At 35.4% G+C, this 17,925-nt stretch overlaps 1 protein-coding gene and 1 pseudogene across 4 annotated transcripts in view; one reads left to right on the forward strand and one right to left on the reverse strand.

The window, feature by feature from the left end:
- ARL6IP6 (ADP ribosylation factor like GTPase 6 interacting protein 6) overlaps positions 1 to 17,925 on the reverse strand; it is a 198,682-nt gene that overhangs the window by 130,154 nt on the left and 50,603 nt on the right. The gene's annotated exons all lie outside the window — the stretch shown is intronic.
- Positions 5,710 to 5,828, forward strand: LOC118614599 (annotated as a pseudogene).

The following is a 17,925-nucleotide window of genomic DNA, read 5'->3' on the forward strand; positions in this document are numbered from 1 at the left end:
TTAAAATCAGATTCTAAAGTTCAGAGTGAAAAAATACACTAAAAATTGTCAAAAATATTTTTAAAAAGAACAAGAGAGATTTTGGTCCTAACTGCTATTAAACCATACGATAAAGCTATGGTTAATAAAGTGTACCAATACCAATGAAAAAATAGTCTAGAAAAATATGTTTCTGTGTGTGTGACAAAGGTAGAATTTCCAAATCAATAATTGGATTTGGAACAATTGACTACTCTTGCCAGAAAAGATAAAATTAGATCCCACCTCAGAACCTCTGCAAAAATTAATTCCACCTGGTCTAAAAAACTGTAAAAAGAAACTTAACAATTAAAAGAACAAAATTATTTTTATTTAGATGGGGAAAATATTCCCAATTAACATACAAAATCTAGAAGCCATAAAAAAAGTCTACCAATTTGAATACATATAAGATTTTAAATTCCTTATTAGTAAAAGATATTATATGTAATATTAATGAGAAGCAAAAGACTTAGAGAAAATGCTTGCAACGTATACAATGAATGATTGCTATTACATTTAATGAGCTCCTGCAAATCAATAAGATATCAATTCAATAGGAAAATGGTCAAAGATATGATTAGTTCACAGAAATAATGTACAAATGGTAATAAACATAAGAATCCATTCTCTGCTTTACAAATAATCAGGGAAATACATACTGAAGTGGCAATAAAAAAAATCTTATTTATTTTCCTTAGATTAACTGTTAAAATTGATAATAGGAAGTTATGGAGAGGATGCAAGGGAACATGCATTATTATATACTGTCATCAAAGTAAAAATTGGTAAAGCCCTTTTAAAAGGCAATTATTAATGTCTACAAAATGTTATAAATAAACATACCCTTATATCCAGCAATTCAACTTCAAAGATTCTAATCTAAATAAATATTCTCATATGTACTAAAACCCATTCACCAAAGCACCATTTATAAGAAAAATATCTTTGAGGAAAAAAACTAAACATTCACAGGGAGTGGTGAAAAAATTGTGCTATACTCATAAAATGGACTAGATCTACATGTTTCCAGTGCATAAATCTCCAATGCATACACTTAACTGAAAATAAAGTAAAAGGCTCAAAATATATTGTGTGCAGAACGGTTTCTTTCTCTTAAGATACAAATGTGTGTGTATATATACACATACATACATATCCATATTTGGAAATGTAGAGAAAGAAGATGGAAAGTATAAACTCTAAACTGTTAACAGCCAGCCCTCTGGAGTAGAGTGGGATCTGGGCACAATTGAGAGCAAATAGAACAGACAGTGGCTTCAACTTTACATTCTAAATGCTTCTTTATAGTTTGATATATTTACAATGAAGAAAATTAATAAACTGTAAATATACCAGTTTAAACCACATATGTGACTTTGTTATCACATATTTCCTTTCTCCTGCTGTATAACCGAGCTCTAGTGAACAGCTGGACTCAGAGTCAGTTCCTAGGATGAGAATTTTGTGGGAGCAAAGAGGATACTGGCATTGTTCACACAGTTGATGATCAAAAAACGCCTGAGTTAGATTCCCAGCTGTGTTAGAGGAGCTACAGCTTTCAAGTGCTTGTCAGTATTTTAAGTGTTTTACACAACTCATTGTCATAACCACATTATCACTGAAGAAACTGATGTCTAGAGCTCATGTCATTCAAGTACGGAGTAGCAGACAGCTAACTAGGCAGGTCTGGCTCCAGAGTCTGGATTCAGTCACTACCCTGTACTACTTGCCTATTTACACACATTTATTACTACAATGCCTAGATGTCATCCTAACTCTAGACTGGGCAGGAGAAACAGGAAAGGCAACTTCACAACAATTTCTTGGTTAGCCTGCTCCCTCTGAGAAGCAATGTATTTCTGTCACTGAGTCCTGAAGGAGTCCAAGGCCAAGGTCCAGTGGATGGGAGCAGATAGTTTCAATTGCCTTAAAACTTTAGGCAGGAGAGAATCCTATGTATGGGATGCGAACTTACAACAAATCCTTATGGGCTAATGGAAAAGCCCTCACGTCTTTTTAGGGACAAAGTAGCACTCAGAGCCAGAGATTACAGACGGAACCAGTTATTTTTACTTATTTCAACTGAACTTTCATATTACCAATTAAATTCACTGACTTGAAAAAAACTAACAATAGCTAACATTTTTGAGTGTTTATTGTATGGATAATATTATTTCATAAGCTTGGAACTGTTATATTACTTCGCAAAAAGATCCAATGAAATGGTAACTATTATTAGCCCATTTTAATACTGAGAAAATTGAATAACCAACAATTCATAGCAATGCCAATTTAAACCCACAATTAAAACAATTTATTCATACCTACCAAACCTACTAATTTCATCCCCACCCTAACCCCCAAATATCATCCAGCAAGTAGCAGCAATCTCAGTCCTCAGAGCATTTTCTAGTACTGTCCCCAGGACACCAGTCTTATCTTTACTTGCAGTGTGACTTTGTGCCAGTCACATAATCCTCCTAGGCTTCAATCCCCTCCTTTGTGAACTGGTATAAATAATAATTGTAGAATGATGTGAGGGTTAAATGAGACACTTTCGAACACTGATCTAGCCCACTTGACTTATGACCAATTAACAAAATGAATTTTTTAGTTTTTTCATTCAAAGTAACTGGCAATAGCTCTTTTCAGTCACAGCCTTCTAATTCCTTGCCAGGGCTCGAATTTCACTGACAGCCTCTGGATTCCTAGCACCTAACTCAGTAGGTGCTGAAAAGTAATAATGTACTAGAATAATAATGAATGCTATTATTGAGTCTCTACCATGTTCCTGCCAGTCACCGTATCAGGACACACACACACACACACACACACACACACACACACACACACACTCCCTCATGAATCCTTTTTTGTATCTTGTAGAAGGGTATTTTTGATAGTCCTTGTGTTTTTCACCAGGTCTTTCCAGGTCTCTCCATGGTAGTATTGCAATTTCTGGCTCCCTTATGGTTGGGTGGGGTCAATGACAGTGAGTTATGAGCAGAAATATTTCCACACTCAAGCATTAATTACTGAAAAATGCCCCTCCAAGAGCTCTTTTCCCTTCTTCCATAACGATGGAAAATGTTCTAAATATTGGCTGCTCTGTCATTTGGCAGGGCAGAATGTGGTGTTGAGAACTCAGCCAACAAGGATAGTATGTAACATAAGCAAGAAACAAACTTTTGTTGCTTTTGGCTACTCAGATCTGGAGGTTTTTACCCATAGATGTATAATTTAATCCTTCCTTAGAGTATTATTATTCCAAATATACACATAAAAGAAAACTGAAGTTCAAAAATGTCAAACAGAAATATTGACATTTTCCAAGGTCACATAATTAGTTAATAATAGAATCTAGATTGGAACTCAAACATATCTGATTCCCAAGCCCTTGGCATTAATCCTTACTTTACAGAGGTTCTCAGTGGTTGTTCAATGAGTGGCTGAATGAATAAAGAAATTTATTTCATAAACGTGACTTATCATTTTAGTGTTACACTCTGGATATAGTTCTGCATGTATCATCACTGTCTGATTACAATCTGAAAAAATCAAATAGACTATTGGTAGCACAGCAAAGTGCCATCTCTGCATAGGTCTGATTCTAAACACAGCAACCATCAAACTTCCACTTGACTTAGGGAAGGAGGGAGATAGAGAGAGAGAAGAAAACAGAGAACCTGTACCCAACATCTTGCTTTCTGATGTTGCCCCTGTGCATCCAAAGCAATCTTTCATTTCATCATCTCCAGTCTGGCATGATTGGAGCTACTCTGATGATAGTGACATAATTCTTCTCATGGGCATATTCTATATGGCACATTAAGTGCCTAGCTGTGAGGCAATCCACTTCTCTTCACCACTGTTCCAGGAATTTTGAAGAAACTGGCTCTCATTCTTGTTACCAGAAGAAAATGCTGTGATGTCAAGGCATAATAGTCTTAGAACATGTGCAATTAATTTGCAATGTCAATAATCCACACAGGAGTCATCAGAAATCACTTGTATTTGATAAGAAGAACATAAGTCTTTTTCTGACACTGAGTAAAGAACTCAGAAAATTTTCAGATTTTATAATCATGCTACTGGTCTAATACTGTGAAACACTTCTAAAAAAAAATCTTCTAGTCATTATGTGCTTATGTTTTGACAAAATCACATCAAAAGTGTCCAGTAAATGACATTGTTACAGGTTGAATTGTTTCCCCTGAAGATTTATGTGTTAAAATCCTAACCCATCATACCTCAGGATGTGATATTTTTTGAAAATATGGTCATCACACTAGTATTTAATTTAGTTAAGGTCTGCCCTACTGCAATATGACTGATGGCCTTATAGAAAGGGGAAATTTGGACACAAACATGCACACAAGGAGAATGCCATGTGGATTTGAACGCAGAGATTGGCATGATGCATCCACAAGCTGAGTAATGCCAAAGATTGCCAGCAAACCACCAGAAACTAAGAGAGGCAAAGAAGAAATTCTCCTTCACAGCCATCAGAAAGAACTACTTTGCCAACACCTATCTCATACTTCTATCTACTAAACTTGAGACAATAAATTTCTGCTATTTTAAGCCACCTTGGTTGTGGTACTTTATAATGGCAGCCCTAAAAAACTAAGGCAGATATTATATATAGAATTTCACATCATATTAGTTTTTTATTATAACTGAGAAAGAAAAAAAAAACAGCATTTTACCAGTCTAACATTGAAAAGATAAAACATTTATTATAGTCTATCATCTTTAAAATACTATGTACACTTCCAAGGACAGCTCTATACACATCAATTGCAAACATTCTTTAATTTACTCAAATTGCCTGCCTTTAACACAAGGGAAACACAGCTGGCACCCTCAGAAATTATGATAGAGTGAAAGTAATTGGGTAAAGAGTTCTAAGTAATGGATTCTATTTTTTCACATCCTTTTTAAAATAGAAATTTGCATCTTACTTAAGATTTCTATATTATTGAACTTGTCTTTAAATTAGATGCAAAATTTTAATGAAAAGGGAATAATAAAGGAGATGTAGAAAATAAAGAGAAACAATATGTTACAGACTACCCAAGATTGCTTACCTTCATGTCCCTTTGTTTTCAACAGGAGAAAGAGAGAGAGAGAACAGTAGGAAAGTATAAGCATGCCCAAGTTTGAGAAGAGAAAATCTAACATGTTTTAATATCAGATTTACCTATTTTCTAGATATGCAGTTTTCCAATGTAAGAGCAGAAACTATACTACTTTTACACATGTCAGGACTGATTAAAAATAGAGAAAGTTGGAGGAAAATGGCTTATCTCCCGCTGCTGCTGGCAGGAACGTGTTTAGCCTCTTTATTCTACCTATCAATGCTCAATCACACTGCATGTCAGAGACTGCTCGCTCCCTGGTGTTTCATTACTATTAGTATTGAGATGACATTAACTGTAATATTTTGTCATTTCCTGGGATAAGACCAGGATTGAAGATTCCTTGTTCCTGAATATATGATTTTAAGTGCAGTTCTTTACTTTTGAGTGGTCACAGACCCCTTAGAGAAGCCGATAAACATATGGACCCACTCATAAGAAAAATGCACAAGCACGAATATGTCCGAATTTGAGAAACAATTTCAGGGATTTCCTGACTCAAGCATGGATCTTAGGCTAAAAATCCTTATTTAAAATGTTAAACAGTGTCTACAGCCATGCCACCTTGAATGTGCCTGATCCCATATGATCTTGGAAGTTAAGCAGGGTCGGGCCCGGTTAGTACTTAGATGGGAGACCACAAAGGAAGACCAGGTGCTATGAGCGTTAAAAAAAAAAATGTTAAACAGATTTATTTTTTTTAATTTCAGTTCATCTTTCAATACCAACTTAAGTATCACCTCCTCCAGGAAGCCTTCCCTTAATACTCTGGTCCATGCTGATTACTCCTTTCTCTGAACTTTACTGCATTGTTAATATTCACCAACATACCCTTTTATTGATTTTTATTTCCTTGCTCTTAATTTTCTCTTGTGAAATGGATTGTAAATTCATTTAGGAAAACTGTCTTATATATTATAGCATCTTGCAGAAACCTCAGCATATACTAGGTGCTTAATAAAAGCTTATTGAATGATGACTTACTTACTTGACTAATATATCATAATTCTTTCCATAATTCAGGAAAGAAAGGGCTGTACTATTATGATATAGTAAGAAATGTTTATTTAGTCCTCCATGTTCCCGGCCAAAGCTCCTAAAACCCCTGTGATTTCCTAAGTGATAAGAATTGCAAGAGCATTTTTTAAATAATATTTGGGTTTTATCCCCAGTTCTTAAAATAGCGCTAGAGTGATAAAGGTAATAGAGGTGTCTTTTATTATTCATAGCAAGCCCCTTTCAACCACATTTGAATTTATCTTAAAGTGTTGCCTTTTGGAAAGGCTGTAAGAATAGGGGGCTGATTGTCAGGGGGACCTAACCATGTGATTAGAGAGTTGGAACTCTCAGCCCTACCCTAACCTCTGGAGAGGGGAGGGGGGCTGGCGAAGGACTTAATCTCCAATGGCCAACGATTTAGTTAATCATGCCTACATAATGGGAACCTCCATAGAAACCATAAACAAAGGGATTCAGAGAGCTTCGGGGTTGCTGAACACATCTAGGTGATGGGAGGAAGATGGTGTGCTCAAAGAGAGCATGGAAGCTCCGCATCTCTTCCCCCTTCCCTGCCTGCTTTATGCACCTCTTCCATCTGGCTGAGTTGTATAATTTACAATAAACCAGTAATCTAGTGAGTAAACTGTTTTTCCTGAGTTCTGTGAGCCACTCTAGCAAATTCACAAACCTGAGCAGAAAGTCATGTGAATCTCTAATTTATAACCAGTCAATCAGAAATATGTGACAACCTGGACTTTTCATTGGTGTCTGAAGTGGAGGGAGGCAGTTCTGTGGGACTGAATCTTTAATCTGTGAGGTCTGCACTAACTTCAGGTAGTTAGTGTCATCATTGAATAAAATTATAGGACACCCAGTTGGTGTTCACAGAGAACTGAAGAATTGGTTGATGTGGGTAAAAGCCTCACACATTTGGTGTCAGAAGTATTGTGAGATTAGAGAAATCAAAGGTTTTATTTTAGGGGCCTTCATAATTCTACATAAAGTATAACCTCACAGTCAGCAGCTATAAGATCAATAGAAAACTCAGTTCTGTACTTCACAGAATTATATCTGCATAGCAGTCCACATGCAGAAAGAATAGTTGGCATTTAGTTACAGGGATTTCACTTGGGTAAACCCTACTTTCCTGAACTTCCTATAGAGAAGAAAATCAGACTGAAAATGATTGATTAGTGAGCAGAAATTTCTTTAACATATTCACTAAGCAGAAAATATGTTTAATCAGTGTGAGAGAAGATACAGCATGCCATAGAAATAGATGTTCTGGTCACTCATTTGAACTAGTTGTAAAGGAAGCTTATTTCCTAAGTAATGTTAAAGAAATTTTTTTTTTTCGAGTAAAATTGTGACTCTCATACAAATATAAAAATGAACACATATTAAAGATCTTCTTAACTCATTAATTAGGGAATGAGTTAAGATGTTACAATAAATTCAAAAGAGAATTCAAAGAACAGACACATTTATAGATGAAGAATGTTGAAATGAATGTGCAAATAGAGGCAAAACTAGATTAATTCCTCAGTGAGGGGAAGAAAGTCAATTGAACTTCTACAAGACACAGTTTATATGTCTGTCTATAGACAAGAATTATTTTACATTGTTATTGATTATCTACAAATTTTGGAGTTATAAAATAATTCTCAAAGAATTAATATCAAAAATAACTTGGAAGGATGTGCTTCAAGGACAATCTGAGTAACAATAGATAGTCCCTGAAACTGAATTGTCTTAGAGGCAAAAAGCTGGCTGGCCAATATGCTTCATTTTGCATAGCGAGGTGTAAACAGAGTTGAAGGGCTCCAGAAAATCGATGAGGTTTTGGAGGCTGTGGGAGAGATTAGGGTGTGGACATGAGGATACTGTCAGCCAGAAAGGACATTTGGGAGTAGCTCAGAGATGTAATATAGAGATTTTACTAAGTATTACTATGATACATGTAATCTAAACTCTCTTCTCCACTCTCCATTAAATTTTCAGTAACAACCTACATTATTTTTGGGAGCAGGCCCAATTTTTGTAATGTGACATCTTGCTAAAAAAGACAATTAAATGAGTGTGGACAATAGCTATGAGTCTTACCAAGGTTATATACCAGCAATAAGCTACACTGAGAGGGGACACGCAGGAGGAGTGATGCTCTGCAGACTTTTCTGAAACACTGGCAAAGCTGACAGTGCACACTGATGAGAACCTGATGTCTTTTTGATCAGGTCCTTTGTCATATCCATTTTGCCTACTTAAAGAGATTTATAAGAGATTGATTAATCTCACTCTCCAATAACTCTACAGTCTATTGAATAATCACAGTGCTTCTTCCATTCAAAAAGTACTTTATAAATATTAATCCGCATATCACTCCCATAAATTCCACTTTTTAAATAAAAGAGAAGACAGCTGCTTCCCATTAATTATCATATTAGGAAATTGATTGGACATCTTCTGAAAAGTTTAATTATGTAAAAGAAAAAATGTAATTTTTCCTCTACACTTCTGAGTCCTTAGCTAAGACCCCTGTAATAAAAGATTAACTAGAGAAAAATAGACAGAACTTTATTAACATGTATACTCATGCATATACAGAGGTACCCAGGAAAAAGTGAGTTACTCCTCTAGGTTCTTTTAGAATTCAGAATTAAATATCATCTTAATAGGGAAAGGGGAAAAGGAATATATTCCTCTCAGGGGAAAGTAAATGATTTTTAAGAAAGATAGAAAAATGAATGGGTCCTTAGAAGAATAGATGGGAGGTATGATAACTTGTGACAAAGTTCGTCTGAGCATAGTGTCAACTCCTCATCTCCTGTCCTGTGATTAGAGTCAGTCTTCACTGGTTCATGAAACTCTCAGAAAGGGTTGATTTCTTTTTGCAGGATCTGTTTTTAGCAGATAAAGGGAGTAAAGAGAAAGTCTCTTCCTGCATGTTGTTTTCCAAGTTCGTACAGCTCAAAATAATCAATATACCAAAACAGCATATTTTGGGGTGGCATGTCCTGAACTCCTACAGTCATATTCTGCTACCCTTCAACTATAAATACAACTGCTATCTCTGGGTGTCAGGAGCTGAAAAGCTGCAAAGCCCCAAAACTCTGCACCTTAAGTCACAATAGTGGACTCCATTTCGCATGTGGAATGTGAACGAGTCATGGATTCTAGTCCTCCTTCAGACTCATGCCTAGTTACGTAATCCTGGGGATGTCTAGTTACTTCTCTAAATATCACTTCCCTCATTTTAAAGAGAACGAAACCTTTTCCTCAACTAATCTGAGGTTCTCCAGCTAAGGCACCATAAATGAGAATAGCCAAACAGATTAACAAGAAAAAAACAAATAGAAGTTCATTAACATGTGCATTGAGCATATACACATGGGGCTCTCAGCAATGAATAGCCCAAAGCAGTGGTTAGAACTTGGATTTAAACACCAGCAAAGGAGTCTGGGGCTTCTTGGTGGTGGAGGTTAAGTATTGGGAAGGTGGCCAGGAAAAGTATGGTCAACAAGTGTAGTTCAGTAAGGTTCATTGTGTAGATTTAAGTCTGCACATTTTCCACTTATAAGAGTTGGGAAGAGTCTTCATCTTCCCTATGTGGGAATGACACCTCTATAAATAGAAATCTTATAAATGTGTATGCCCTTTACAAAAGAAATTTTGTGCCCTGTTTTTAGAGCTTTTCCTGAGCCTGTTGGTTCTCAACGGCCTTTACCTCAAAGTTTTCCATATGCCAAAGAGGCATATTTGGAGGTAGCGTATTCTGGCGCATTTCACTACCTCTTTCTTGCGACAGAGACCTTCCTACCTTCCTTTGTATCCACTGTAATTAGAGAACAGTTCATTGAGAGAGAGAAAAATTTTTTATGAGACTCTAAGATAGGTAATTAGGAGATTTCCTCTTCAGGAAACAGAGCAAGGAAGTTCCCGGAAGAAAATTCAGGAAATTCCCCAGGGGAAGGAGATAGAAGTCAAAGGGTTTGAATGTTCTTAGGGAAATGGAAGGCAGAAAAGCAAAAGACTATTATAGTGAAATAAGTAAATAAGTCCGGGTTAAAGCCCAGCTTTGCCCCTTACTAGCTGTGTAATCTTGGAGAAACCGTTTTCCCTTTCTGGGCCTCAGTTTCCTTATCTGTAAAATGGGAACAATAATAGTATTAATCAAATAGAGTGAATTAAATTAGTTAAAACAAAGTTCTAAATAAGTACTATATAATTCCTTTACTATAAACCTTCCTCTTGTTGAGGCCAGAATATTGATGAGGCTTGAGAACACAAAATTGTGAAAACAAATTTTAACTTACTAGCTAAGAGGATGCCAAATAAACCTATCTGTCTTTACTGTGCAATTTTTGGTGAAGTCCACATAATTCACTGATTTTGTGTGTGTGTGTGTGTGTGTGTGTGTGTGTGTGTGTGTGTGTTTGAGAATTCTTGCTTTATTATGTTTGTTTAGAAAAGAATATCTATAGTATTGGTATTTACCATAGGGGCCTCATAACCACTTGTGGATAATAACTTCTTTATTGCAGATAAAAATATAATAAAGTCCAAGAGATGACTACGGGGATGAGTTTCATAGGGTGTCTGTCATTCACTTTAAAAGTAAAATAAATAAGTAAGTAAGTAAGTAAATAAATAAATAAATAAATAAATAAAAATATTGTATTTTAAGCCATGACTGGGTCTGAGCAAATGATTCATACTAACTAAATTTATAAGAGGTTAATTTAAGAGTTGACCAAAGGAAGTATGTCCGTCAGAAAAGTGAGCAGTCATATCCACCAAGCCCAGGTTTACTCAGCAAAACACATTATAAATCAGAAACCAATTTACTAATTGAGAGCCCAGAACTAAAGGCAAGAGAACTGAATGACCAAAAGCGATAGTTCCAGAAAAGTCCAGTTATCTGCTTCATGAATTGCTTTGTAGGCTCAAGGAATACTTCTTTCTCCAGAAACAGGACTGGTCACCAAAAGACTACCCTTCTCCCAGAACCATACTAGAGACAAGAATGGACATGTCTTCTTTGACTCTCAAGAATCCAGGTTAGAGTAGTACAGGGCAGTGGAAAATAATTCACTGCAGTCAGGCAAAACCTGACTGAATCCTGACTCAACTACTTACTAGCTTTGTAAATGAGAAAATTAATAACCACTCTGCCTCTCTGGTTTTTCTATGCATCAAATGGGAAAGGTATAAAAGCCACTTTATATAGGGAATAAATGAGACAGTAAATGTAGTGTCTGTCTGGCACAGTGCAAGGCACATCTGTTCGAAAAATGTTTGTTGCTATCAATCCACTACACTTCTATTATGACATATACTTGGTCATAATAAAATTAATGGTATCATGGCCTTTACTGCATTATTTATACATTACTCTTGGTGGAATTTTAAAGGCTCCCTAAGTCCCTGATGAGCATTGGGCAGAAAGTGGCATATTTGCATTTCATCTCAGTCAGATGACTTCAAAGAGATGAAAAATCTCATTCATTTTAGTTCTTTTTTCTTATAAGCTTTATTCTATTTTAAATTTTAATCATACTCATTATCATGTCACTTTTTCAGAATGGCTTTCCCTTTTGTCATTCTCAAGTCTTTTAGCTCAAGAGAGTCAAAGCCATGATATTCTTATTGCCACTTATTTCTAGCACTTAGCGTAGTGCCAGGCACATAGTAGATGCTCGATATATTTTTTTAAGTGAAAATTTAAGTGTATCATTTTTTCTTAGTTATATAAATAACTGTTCTCTCCTGCAAATCCCCATACTGAATTTTTTATTTGGATTTTGTGTGTGTGTGTGTGTGTATTTTTTTCTTCCTAGGAAGTCTAATTTGTGCTTTACTTGAAAACTGAAGAGTTCTAATTATTGTTTGTTCAAGTTGTTCTCTCTCTCATCCAACATCTCCATTTCATTAGAGGTTAATTCTAATTGTTCCCTTTGTTTATCTCTTTCTACTGTTGGGCCTGCTTAGCTGCATTGCAGTTTTTCTTCATCTGCACATTGGGACGCTGGGGATTTTGGTGTGGCTAATACCTTAAGTGAGGATGGTCATGAAAGGTGAAAGTTCCTGTGGGCTGGTAAACTTATTCCAAATTAAATATTCTCACTTATTTGGTTATCTTGAGAAGAAGGGAAAAGAAAATTGTATAAGCTAGAATAAGAACATAAGAGTATAACCTTGCAAATTGCCTATTTTCTCTCACTAAGCACAAACTACTGCATCCAGATCAGCCAGCTCTTGGTGCTCTTAAGGACAAAAGCTTCTCTCAAAAATCTGTTGGTATTTAGCACATATATTTATTCAACGTTTGCTGAAAAAATGAGTAAATAGATGGGTGAATAAATAAATGATGAAGCAATTGAGAACTAAGAAGACTTTGGTCATATTCATGCAATTGACCGGTAGCCTAAAAAATTTGTTTTTAGCCTAAAAAATTTGTTTTTAGCCTAAAAAATTAAGTGTTCAAGCAACACTTAATGGGAAATCTAGTAAGTAAAAGAGAGAAACTACTCTGGTTGAAATGAATATAGAGTACCCAGAGCATACTTCTTTGGGTGTATCTGATCACAGACAGGTCTCCCCACAAACCCTTTTATTCTGGGGGTCATAACATTGCAGTAGACAAATAAGGCTCTTGAATAATTGTCATATTTATTTCAGCTACACTTATTATCAGTATCAATCAAAACAGCTGAACCACTGGATTCAATAAACTGTATCAGTTATTGAGATGGATTAAGTAAATGAATGGGTCATTACTTTTATGAGCAGCCTAAGCTAGTAGTCATTAAGACAAAATGATAAAAAGTTAGACTAATGTAAAACTGAGCAACAGTTTCAAAAGAAATTTAATTATTATATGTTTAATGCACAATTTTTAAAAGTTAATCAATTATTAGAACTTAATCAACCTGAATCCTTGACAAGCTAAATTTTTTCCCACATTAATTCATTAGGAAAAAATGTAGATGGTAAGGAGATATGCTAAAATAGTCAAAAATATGTACACATTGTCTATCTGTCCAACACTGTTCCTAGCATTATGAAGGATAGAAAGATGTATAAAACATGGTCCTTAGAGTTAAGCTGCTTACAATTTAGCTGGGCAGATAAAAACTTCTGTATTTAATCATCTGGAAAGAATTAAGTGTTAAATTCTATGTAATTAATTTTTTAAGTAGGTAATTTAATTATTTAAGGGCTATTCTTTGTAAAACAAGCATCATTAAGTAACTAAAAATTTCAAAGTGAGTTTTTAGAATATACTCTGGAATTAGTTGAGATTGAGTTTAATGTCTTATGGTTTTACTTATGGCTTATTACTATGAAGTAATACCACGAAGTATAAGATTGAGAGCAATAACCGTGAGTCATTATTGAATCCACAAACATCAAAGTTTGTATCAATCAAGAGTTTTGGGCAAAAGTGATAGAGTGAGGCCAAATCATAAAAAAATTTTAGGAGAACCTCACTTATGAAATGAGGTGCAAATATACCAAGTTAAATATTATTTAACTAATCTTACAATATCATGATCAAGCAGAGATTATACCAGGAATGTAAGGTAGCTCATCATTAGGAATTATATCGATAGGTTCTAGGTAAAGATGATGTATTAAACAAATGCATTTACTTTTGTTATTTCCCAAAATCCCATTGAAATGACAACAAAGATTTTTTTAAATTTGTTTGTTTAATTGTTGCTTTTTTTTTTTCTTAATACATTTACTCAGACAAGAACAGTAGGGGAGATGTAGCAACAAAATTATAGAAATTAAGAAGCAGATGGACAAGCAGTAATTAACTTAGCATACTGGAGAATGGTAAGTTTTAAGCAAACAGTAGAAAGCTGAGAGGCAACCAGACTCATATAGAACTGCCAAAAGCCTCAGAATTAGAGGAACCAGGATCCTTTGAAAGTAGGACGAAAGTGAAACTAAGAACCAAAAGATTATTTAAGAATCCATTTAAGAATTCTCTCCAACCACATAACCATACCACTCACTCCCCAAACTGGGCATAAAACTGAAATCTCATTCTCTAAAAAGAGGAAAGAAAAGGGTTTTTAGATTGGGGAACATCATCAGGCAGAGTGAGGGCAGAATTATAGTAAGGAAAAAAGATGATTAATTGAAGTCTTATATATTCAACGTTGAGCTTTCTAGCCTTTTTCTCTCTTTTAGGCCCAAATGTTAGTGGATAAGCCTATATTTTTTAAGCAAGAAATGGAAAAATTCTTTTCTTCAGAATTTGACTAGCCCAAGAGGAAAGATCTAAAAATATTGATGTGGGGGTTTCTTAATGAAATGGCCCAGCCAGATTACTGTAGAGAAAACCTGTATTTGACAAATTACAGACACACACACACACACACACACACACACATACACACACGCACACACGCACGCACACACACATACACTCAGAGCTCCTGGGCAGCTACTTTTTCAAAATTACAATTCAGTGGTTTTTAGTATACTCACAATGTTGTCCCAACACAACTACTATTTGCAAAAAATTTTCTTTACTCCAAAAAGAAATTCTGTTTCCATTATGAGCCACTCCCTAGTGTCCTTTCTCCAAGCCTCTGGCAACCATTCATTTATTCTGTCTTTATGGTCCAGTCCTGGATATTTCATATGAATGGAATTATACAAATTAAAAAACCATGGTCTTTTTATATGGATTATTTTGCTTAGTAAACTGTTTTCAAAGTCCATCCATGCTATAGCATTTATCAGTATTTCTTTTCCTTTTTTTTTTTTATAGCTGAATATACTCCATTATATAGGTATACCAAATTTGCTTATCCATTCATCAGTTGATGGACATTTGGCTATTATTTGGCTACTATTAATGAGGCTATGAATATTTGTGTATGAGTTTTTGTGCGGGCATACATTTACAGTTCTCTCGGGTATATACTCTAGGTGGCTTTTTACTGCTTTACTCTTCAATATGAAGAGAAAGCCAAGGGGCATCCAACATCTGAAGAAAGCTTCTAACAGAAAAGCAATAAGACAAAATAAGCAAAGGAAAAAAGCAACTTAGATGAAAGAGAGTCTGGGTAGGTAGAAGAAAAAGAGAAAAGAAAAAACACTTATGGAGAGCCCAAGGGAGAAAAGAGAAAACAAGATCACATATGTTTGATAAAAACAGGATGCTATTTAAAGAAAAAACAGATAATTTTAAAAATTGAACATTACAATTATGATGGAAAAATTTTGTTAAAGCTTAATTGGAGTTTTGGAAGATAAAATAAGGAAATTTCCCCCAAAATAGAGCCAAAAGACAAAGAGATGCTAAAGACAAAATATAAGATAATTAGAGGACAGGACCAGGAGAGATACTATACAAATAATAGGGATTCTACAAAGACCAGAGAACACAGAAACAAGAAGTCAACTATGAAATTATTCAGGAAGGTTCTCCAGAACTAAAAGATATGTTTGCAGATTGAAAGGTCCTGCTTAGTATTCAGCAAAATGAGAGAAATAAAAAAAAAAAAAGTAGTTTAACACTAAACACATACCAGGAAATTTCAGAACACTGGCAACAAGAAGAAAATCCTATACGCTTTTAGAATGGAGAGTAGGGCACTGATAAAATGTAAAGGTACAGGACTCCAAATGGCTTTAAAGTTTTTCATATCGACACTAGAATCTAGAAAATAATGGAATGAAACTTTCAAAGTCCTGAGAAAAATAAATGATCTACTCTCTTTAGTCAGGTTATTAATTGGTGTGAGAGTAGGATGTAGACCTTTTCATACATGCATGTTCTAAAATATAATTACCCCCAAGCATACTTTCTCAAGAAGTTATTAAAAAATGCGGTCTACCAAAGTGATGGAATAAAAACGTGGGGGAGAGCAGAAATGGGGAAAGTCAACCAAAGGGACATGCAAAGGGAAGGCCCACAATGATGAGCAGGAGAGATTGCAAGATGACAACCGTATCCCAGGCAGAGAGAGTACCCAATAGAGACTGAAGCAAGTCTGACGGCTCCAGGAAATATTTCTTTACAAAGACAGATAGAATGTCTGCTGAATCAGAATATGTTGAGAGATTGAAGTTTAATTAGAGATAAATACATAGAAACTAAGAAAAAAAATTAAGGTAATTATGAGCTCTGAGGAATAAGTATCTTGCTTCTCTGGTGGAGCTATGACTGATATAGATTTTAGTACCTATAATGCTTCTAGAGAAACAGAATCTTAAGGATGAGTTTTCTGAATTGGTTCAAGGTTTTTTTTTTTTTTTTTAATATTGGGTCTCTAACCTGATTAGGTTTAAAATACCAAAGAATATCCAGTAGTAAAGAGGGTCTTTGTAATTTTAATGTGATGTGACACTAGAGATATGCAAAATATCACTGTTGGCTACTCCTAATCGAATACCTATAAAAGTTGAGATTCTAGGAGACTATGTATTTGATACCTTAGAACATGTTAATGAAACTAAAGAGAATACTAATATTTGTTTGTTGCTCCTAACTTCACAGGAGAAAGTGGGCAAAGAAAAGGATGACCTCAGAGCTTCGAATTCCCAGTTCGAGCTCTGTATAAATGACCTGAAAGTCTCTATACATCTGACTTCAAAGAAACTTTCATTTCTTTCAGCTACAAGACTAAGATTTCTGAAAACCAAACCCAGAATTTCATTCTACAAGTGGCTGGATTACAATGCAAATTGAACTTCCAACCTCGCCACGTATTTTATGTTGAAGTGAAGGCATCAATTAAGAAGGAAGGGGATCCTGATAATTTAAATGGGGACATTTTGGAAGATTCCAATGAAACTAGAGAAATGGAACCTGTAAATCTGCCAGTAAATCTGCCAGTAGAAGCCGTCCTTCTACCCTGTCTGTGTAGGTTCACCCTGGTTTGCCTGAAGAACCTATAATGGCCTCTCCTGAAGTAGTTGCCTTGCAAAGGCACTTCTAATGTTTTCTCCAGGACCTAGCATTGTTGCTCCCTTTGCTTCTAAAACAAGACTCAAGACTCGACAAGCCCTACAGAGTGACATATACATATAATCCAAAAGTGGTTGTGTGCTAGCTGGAAAATTACTGCTTGGCTATGTCCATGTGAACATAGGCTGTCACCTATAGGAACATAACATTCTAACAATAAGCTTTCTGCTTCTGTACCCCTACTTGCACACCCAACCTGTGGGTTGACAGGTAATGAATAGAAGAAAAATAGACGTTTGGGTTTAGACAGGATGAAGAATAGGATTTTGAGCTTAAAAACCCTGTACCTCTTCATTTCGGGGCTGCTTAATTTGGGGTCTGAGTACCCCTGGAAGACCCAGCTGGCTGAATAAAGAGTTTCCTATAACTCACTGAGTTCTGGTGGTCCGTGTGTCTTTCAGGGACTGGTGGCTACAACAGTTGCTCTACACCAGAAAAGAAGTGCATGAATTTTCCAGTTCATAAAGACAAAAATCTGGAATGTAAATAAAAAGGGTAAGGAAGAATGGTGGAGGGAGTATGAAGTTAGATTAGGCCAAATTTATTCATATGGGCCCCTTAAGTAGAGATTCTAGATTCAATGATTTAGTTTGAGGGCTCAGAAAGAGCTCTGACAGTTACTTCATTGACTGAAACATGGACCATATATCTATACTAACAGAAGTCAAAATGCCAGAACCGCCCTGGTATACTATGGAGAAAGGAATCAAAGGGGTTAGGGAGATTGGGATGGTTGAGTAGATTTGTCATATAAAACCTGCTCATCCACAC

This window comes from Rousettus aegyptiacus, unplaced genomic scaffold, assembly GCF_014176215.1.
Source record: "Rousettus aegyptiacus isolate mRouAeg1 unplaced genomic scaffold, mRouAeg1.p scaffold_m13_p_2, whole genome shotgun sequence".
NCBI classification, from domain to species: domain Eukaryota; kingdom Metazoa; phylum Chordata; class Mammalia; order Chiroptera; family Pteropodidae; genus Rousettus; species Rousettus aegyptiacus.